Here is an 8,319-nt window from a genome sequence, read left to right as displayed (position 1 = left end):
CCAAACGAGCAGCAACGTGCCAAGTACCGATCGGGTGAGGGTAGCGCGGTCAATTTAAACGTCTCTTGAGACAGAGCGATGAAGCGTTGTGATTGGAGTTCCCTCGAGCCAGTGGTACCAGCTCCTGGGGAAAAAAAAAACTACCGACGATGTTACCACTTTTTCGCATGGATTAATATTTTTTCATTTATTAAAAAAAAAAACAATCTGAAAACCATTCTATGCGTGGAACAGATACAAGTAAATTTGATTAGCTCCCTAATATTGCACGAATTTTGAATCCGAATGGGAAAAATTTTTTTGTTCAGCGATTGATTTTCTGCAGGAAAGCAATAGAAACCCCTCCGCCTCACCTCCTACATTTCCTCCTCGCCCGATTATCCTTAAAATCGACTTGAACCGTCGACTTAACGCTTCGTTACTGATTTACGAAATATTCTTTCTAAAAAAAAAATATGGGCATTTTCGGATCGAAAATGAGAACTCGAACATGGCGGATATCTCTAATAACAAATGGAGAAAGGCGGTAAGGCGGTTTTCATGAGTGCAGTCGTCTTGCGTCAAATTTTCATGAAGCCCGCCTAACAATCAAGAGAGAATTGAATACCATTCTATGAAACATGAATAAGCGAATTGTCCAAATCATTTAGGTCAGAGGAAAATGGAATAATTCTACTTTCTTAATATTCCGTTTACTAAGGTTTTCTTCGAACAAAGTTGATTAGAACTAATAGCTAGAATTATGAGATTATCTCACATTTTTGACATTAAGGATAGGAGACTCTGAATGCAATATAGTGAAAATGATGATCGATGTTTTCACTTTGAACAAATAATATTAATATCCAAATACAAAATTTCTGATATGAATAAAAATAAGCTGTGACTCAATATTCCAAATGAAGTTTTAATTTTTAATTTGGTGCTGACAACACGTAATGACAATATTCTAAGCGCGAAATTATATTGATGAGATTAACAACAGAGTAATTGAATAACCGTGTGAACTAACTAAAAATTGATAACAGTGTGGGCACGCATTTTTACCAGAGTATCAATAACCCTTGAATTCCAGAAATTCACACTCTAAAATGTGTTCTAGAAGGAATTGAATTGTAATCATGATTAAAATCTTATTCAGTGAGCATAGGAATTAGCACATGAGCAAATCATTTACTGTTAATACAAAAAAAATTGATGTCACTTTTTGTGTCAGCAATCCATTTCGCCAGGGATATCCTTGGGAACAAGGATAATCTTTGCTTAGGATTCTAGATTATACAAATTTCTAAAGTTATATTCAGAAAAATAACTATATTTCAATCCCTTTGAAATATTTCAATTATTGATTGATAAAAAATTGATGATTACGTCTTCGAAACAAATATTTTCTTCGAGAAAAGTAAATTTTAAATGAGCGTAACTATGAATACCTTCAAAAAAAGAAAAATTACATGGTTCTACAGAATTGAGATCAGTTTGACCACAAGGATGGAACCCACGTAGTTTTGAAGATTTGTTCATGCTGATTACGAATCTGCTTGGAAAAATCCTCTAGGAGGTCTAGTCATCGAGTAATAAAAAATTGGAAATTGAAAAACCAGCTAAAATGCTTAGTTTGAATAATTAATTAAAAGATCAATTTGGTCGTTATGGGTTCGGTTAAAAAACGCTAGATTGAAGGAATTCTCATCTTTCTAGTGAAGGCTCCCTCCCCTCAATTCGCTGCGCAGAAAAACCTGAAAAAATTCATGAAAACTTATATTTTTATGAAAAAAAAATGGTTATGGTGGGGCGGAATGGCCGGAAGTTATTTATAAATATTTTGAGAAACGCCAAGTTCAACCTGATACAAATATGTGTTGTAACCTCCCGCGGATTGTAATCAGGATCAAAAGATGCCCTTCCTCCAAGGAAAACTCCTGATAAACCTGGTGAAAAATCACCCGAAATTGTGGAGCAAGTCACGCCTGATTTCAATGCACAGAATTCAGCAGTCTGGGAGGAAATTGGAAATTATTTTGTTGCTCCAATTTTAGGTATTTGCTTTTTGAATGGAAATAGGATATTGATATTATTGATATATATTATTATTACTTATAATAATAATAATTATTATTATTATTATTATAATAATATAATAATGTACCAATAATCACCAACACTTATTAATGAACGGACTTTGTTCTAGATACCCTACGGAGCAATTTGACTATCTTATGAGATGAAGCAATTATTTATTGTCCGAAATAATATCATTCTAGCAGCAATAGATCGTGATTAAAATATGAGATTGAAATATATGTTCATCAAACTCTACTTTTATTTCCTTATTTAGTATTCATTTTATTATTATTCTTTTATGAATACAATAAAACACTAACTTGAGCATGCGCGCGATCCTTCTCTACACGGAGGGATATTTATGACAAAAATTATCTTACCGTTCTATAAAAATGTATCATGAGTCATCGTTTCCTCATTTCTATCCCGAAATTTAGTAAAAATTAATATATGATGATCAAATTTTATTCTACGTTACAGAAATTTTATCCTGACTCATAATAAATTTTACCCTTCCAGTCCAATAATTTTTATTTAGATAACAACGGAAATTCTAGAACGGTTGGTAAATTTTACCCTACCGGTACAGTAATTTTTACTCCACCGGCACGGTAATTTTTATTTTTAGCAGCACGGAGAGAAATATTCAATAAAAATTACGTATCTTTTCCGTAATTCCGGAGCGAATGTGGTTGTAGGAAATTTTACGGAACTGTCACGGAATTTTTCCAGAGCGTTTCGTAATTTTTATCTGAATCTCTTGGGAAAAATTACGATACCGTCACTTAAATTTTCTGAGTCGATTCCATAATCGGTGAGTGAATTGTGAGTTCCGTAATTTTTACTGAACATTTCTCTCCGTGAGGATAAAATTTGATCATCAGATATTAATTTTTACTAAATTTCGGAATAGAAATGAGGAAACGATGACTCATGATACACTTTTATAGAACGGTAGGATAATTTTTATCAAAAATTTCTCTCCGTGTAGTATTATAATATGAAAATTTAGGAGCTGGAAAATTGGGAGATGATTCTCATCGGTGATATTGCTTTTCGCAATGAAAATGATTATAAACTATTAATTGAAAGAAGAAGTAGCGAATCTGACAGGAAAAAGGGCATCAACACCCATGACCAAATCATTTATTGTAATATGAAAAAAAAATTGTAACAACCCCATTGATTCCAAAAATACCCTGACAATATATTTCACACCTCGTGCCCCATAAAATGTGCCTTTAAAAAAAAAATATATCTCCTTCATTTTTCCCAGTTTATCGAAAAAATTAGCATTAACAAGGATCTTAGGTGGCCCCAGCCATTGAGAAAAGGTAGGTGGCTGCAGTTTTTACGAGGGGAACCGGGTGGTAAGATAGTGGCTACTTCTTTATCGGTATAAACCTCGATGCCTCTCCAACCACACGAGATGCTTTTTTCAAGTTCCAATCGATGAGACAAAGAGGGAAAAATACTGTAATCCATTGAGAGCCATTTAAACTTTGCCCGCGCACGGAGGTCCGTTTCCTATAATGTTCAACGGGCATGAGACACAAAAAATAAAGGAACAACGAGGGGGGAAAATGGGTGAATGCGTGGGCGAGGGAAGCGATATGGCTCACATCAGGACTTTAAAATCTTTAGCCATTGAATTCCCGCTCTCCCCCTCCCCCCCGCCCTCGCGGGTTGAATGTAAATTCACTATTATCATCTTTCACTCAAATCCGTACGAGTAATTTGTGTTGTTTTAGAAGCATTTGAATGTCAAGAAAGTCATTGGGGTTTTATTATTGTGTGCTATCTGCTTTGTCCGAGGAATGTTTTTGATTTGTAAAAATTTTAAAAAAATGATGAAATTCTTTCACACGGAGCGAAAGTTTAGATAATAATTGCCTACACTGAGAGAAAAACGACAATGTTCTTAAACAAGTCTTACTTGTGCTAAGAAAATATTTTTTTGAAAATCATCAAAAAAGGATTTTTTTGTGCCAAACATGCAAAGAGTGCGCCGGAATGAAAAATTTTTGTCGCAAAAATAGATTTAGTAGTTAAAAAAAAATTGCATTCCCCGTACACGCAAGAAATGTCATTTCTAGCACTACTCCTTCGTTATTCGATACTCCCATACGTATTTTGCTTCCGAAAAATCTTTGTTTTATCCGAAACAAGGGATAGTAGTTTTTTGTTTCAGCTGTCTAATAATCTCAGACAAAAAATGAACCCTTAAATGAAACAATAATAATGATATGACAGCAATCTTGTAACTTAGGGATAAAATATTTGTTGATAAATTTCCCAAGGCACCGTCTGGTGTGAATTTTCCGCCTCTTGAGCCAAATATTTCGTTGCTGTCGAAATCAGAACAATTATTCATGTTTGAGACTTTCAAATTCCAACCAAACAAATTCTTTTTTGGGAATTTTCAACTAGCGATTTTGTTGGCCCAAACAAGACTTGTTTGACAACGTGTTTGTTTTTCTCTCAGTGTAGAAAATAGAAAAGGCAATCGTGGAGCGAAATGTGATTCAATAAAAAAATATCTGCTTGTGGAGGATATTTTACGATTTGTTCGGTAAAAAAACAAGTGGGAAATTGCTGTTGTATTGCATATAGTGTAGTTATTTTTGCTAATAAATTAGTAATTTGCTGCCGAATAGTTATTTTGCACATCATTTCCTTCTATCATCTATAATTCAATGTTTATTTCATTTTATTAAATTGAATAAGATTTATTTTTAACTAATTTTGTTAGATTTTCGACTTAGTTGAATGTTATCATCATCATTATTCTTATTATCCTTTTCTTCTATACAACCGATTGTCTTTTTTACGGTTCTATCGCTCCCCTCAGCCCTTCGATAAAATGTTAATAGAAAAATTTGATTTATACATACTTGAATGAATTTGGGACATCACATTTGAAGAAACCATCAGTAAGCTCACTTTCAGGAAAATTCATGAAAACTTCGAAATTTTCAACAATCATCATAAAAATTAAATCAATCAATATAGCTATCGTAATCATCTTTTAACTTCGACTTAATGGCATTAAAACAAACATTTTAACCTATGATTGAATTAATTTGAAGCATAATGTTCAAAGATATCCCCAGAATTCAGATTTTCAAAAAATACAATATTTTTGCAAATTTTCAAATAAATCAAAATAACGATTATTACTATCGCCTTCATCTTCGAACTCGGTCATAAGGACATCCAAACAAATTGTTTAAGCCATCATTCAATCAATTCACAAAATTTTTATTAATTATCAGCACAACCGATTTTTGAACAAATTAAAAATTAAAAAAAAAGATTGAATAATTAAAATTTAATTAATGGCAATTGATAGGGCTCAACAATACCTTCATTTGGAAAAAAAGATTAAATTCCATCCATTAATTAGCGAACAATTGAAGAAAAAATTTGTTACATACGTAAACGTAACAATTACATTACTGGACTTTTTGCCATTCGAAAGCAAAGATACATCTATGGATGCAAAAATAATTCTCACGAGAAATCCACAATTACTTGACTTGTTCTGTCACTTTTCTCCGTGAATGAGCGAAAATCACCAAAGATATCACTCATCATAAAAATGAGCAGAGTCGATCATTTAGAGGAAGTAAAAGTCCACAAGCAGCTGTGACAATAAAATGAGCTTTCCAGACGCCTCTTGGACAGTAATGGGGCCAAATGGGGCATCCAACTAAATTTTTTTGCGCACTCACACCGACTGCATTGTTCCAACAGCGCCAAAGGTCTTCACAAATGAATCATAAAACTCTCTGCATTCACGTTGACCCACTGATAATCAAGTTCAAACGGACTAAAAAATTATGCCTCAGTGACGTCACTAGAATTACCATAACGACTTCTTCTGTCAACTGAACGAAGGAGAGAAAATTTGTACAGCGTGTGAAGCCCAGTGAAGTGACAGTTTTGCTCCGTCACGATGCATAAATCATTATACTAATACATGCTGATCATTTCTGGTTTGGTTGTAGAAAACAGGAGGGGGAGGGCGATCAATTGGTACATGCAATTATGAGATATGGCTCTACACAAACGTCAGAACGATTAATGGCCCTCGTAGGTAATTCAAAACAGTCGTTACTAACTAGTGACTACTTCCGTGGAATTGACACGCACCGAGTGAGATTGTCGGTTTGGGTTTGAGTTGAGGATTGCCGGGGAGGTGAAGTGCAGTCGAATCCCGGTGTCAGATACATGGGGTCCCGAGGACTGGAGAGTTACCCCTATTCCCGGCTCCTTCATCGCCTTCCGAATGTTTAACTCCGTTCGGTTTTTCAATTGACTGTTTATAATTCAGTAGTGAACTGGTAAACGGAGATAAGTCGACTCATCTTCCAGTTGAGTTTTGGAGGAATATTTCCGAACCTAAGGGAGATAGCGAAATTTTCGTAATCACATTTGTTGTAGCACTCAATCGGCTCTACAAAAAAGGTTGTAACAAAAATTTTGCTATCTCCCTTAGATTCCGAGATATTGATTGAAAACTGGTCAATAGTCAAAATTGACTTCTCCTTTTACCACTTTGCTAGTGAATTATTCTCATTGCAAAAGCAATACGATCGATGAGAATCGTATGTGCCAATTAATCTATGCGAACTGAATAAGATTTTAACCATAATTACAATTCAATTCCTTCTAAAACACATTTCAGAGCGGGAATTTCTGGAATTCAATGGTTGTTGATACTCTGGTAAAAGTGTGTGCCCCCAGTGTTATCAATTTTTAGTTAGTTCACACGGTTATTAAATTAATCTGTTGTTCATCTCATCAACATAATTCCACGCTTAGAATATTGTCATCTCGTGTTGTCAGCATCAAATTAAAAATTAAAACTTCGTTTGGAGTATTGTGTCACAGCTTATTTTTATTCATATCAGAAATGTTGTATTTGGATATTAATATTATTTGTTCAAAGTGAAAAAAAACATCATCATTTTTCCTATATTGCATTCAGATTCTCCTATCCTTAACGTAAAAAATGTCAGATAATCTCATAATTTTAGCTATCAATTCTAATCAACTTTGTTCGAAGAAAACCTTAGTAAACGCAATATTAAGAATATTAAGAATAGTAGAAGCAATATTTTCCTCTGACCTAAATGATTTGGACAATTATGATTCGTTCATTCATGTTTCATAGAGTGGTATTCAATTCTCTTTTGTTTGTTGGGCGGGCTTCATGAAAATTTGAAGACCATTGTACTCATGAAAAACGCCTTACTTCCTCCATTCGCTCGAGATATCCGCCATGTTCGAGTTCTCATTTTCGATTCGATATATTGCCCATGCGAAAAAATACTGATCTTATGGGTCAAACTTCCTCAAGAATTGAAACTCACTTCTGACCCTTATGATTACTCCACTTGTCTCTCCCGTTTGACCCTTAATACCCTTTGACTCCAGTGTTTCTATCATGTTTCTATTATCTCTCTATATTATAAAAATCCGAATCGACTTCTGGTGATAAAAAATTGGTACTCGAAACTAAGACTGCAAAATTGAGGGTCATGAGAGTCAGAATAACGGTTATGAGGGTTAGAATAAGGGCCTCAAGGGTCAAAATAAGGGTCATGAGGAGCAAGGGTCAGATTAAGGGCCCAAATAAGGATAACAAGGGTTAGATTAAAGGTCTGAATAAGTGTCACAAGGTTCAGATTAAGGGTCAGAACCCACAAAACGGTCCAAATAAGGAACATGAGGGTCAGAAACTAATGGGCAACAGGGTCAAAATAAGGGTCACAAGGTCAGAATAAGAATTATGGGGGTCATATCCCCCTAGTTTTCGTACCCCCTAGTTTACGAAATAACCAAAAAACTATATTGAATAATCGGTAATGTGTTAATATAGCAATTCCAACGAATTTTTCGAGGAAGCTGAATTATTTTGTCATCCAATATAAATAGAAATTGAAATCAGGAAAAAAATTGAGTCGGACTCAATTAAGTAAATAACTTGAAGGGGGTGACTGGGTCAAATTTTGGCCTTTGTGGGGTTCATAAAAGCTGCGTCCCCGTCGTGAACCCTGGGTAATGCTAAGTGCTGGTGAAACTTGATACTTTGAAAAATAAGTGCTTCACTACACGTTGAATTTATATGAACACCTCATAATTGAAATTTCATAAATTGCTTTTAGAAGGGAAAGCGCAGAAAGGGAAGTCCCGTACATCTACATGAGCATGAGGTTAAATTCATTTATTGCAACTAGGTTCCGACAA

The sequence above is a fragment of the Diachasma alloeum genome, unplaced genomic scaffold (genome assembly GCF_001412515.2).
Source record: "Diachasma alloeum isolate Michigan unplaced genomic scaffold, Dall2.0 Dall_scaffold_00213, whole genome shotgun sequence".
Taxonomy (NCBI): domain Eukaryota; kingdom Metazoa; phylum Arthropoda; class Insecta; order Hymenoptera; family Braconidae; genus Diachasma; species Diachasma alloeum.
The sequence above is the reverse complement of the archived record's forward strand: the minus strand, read 5'-3'. Positions refer to the sequence as shown.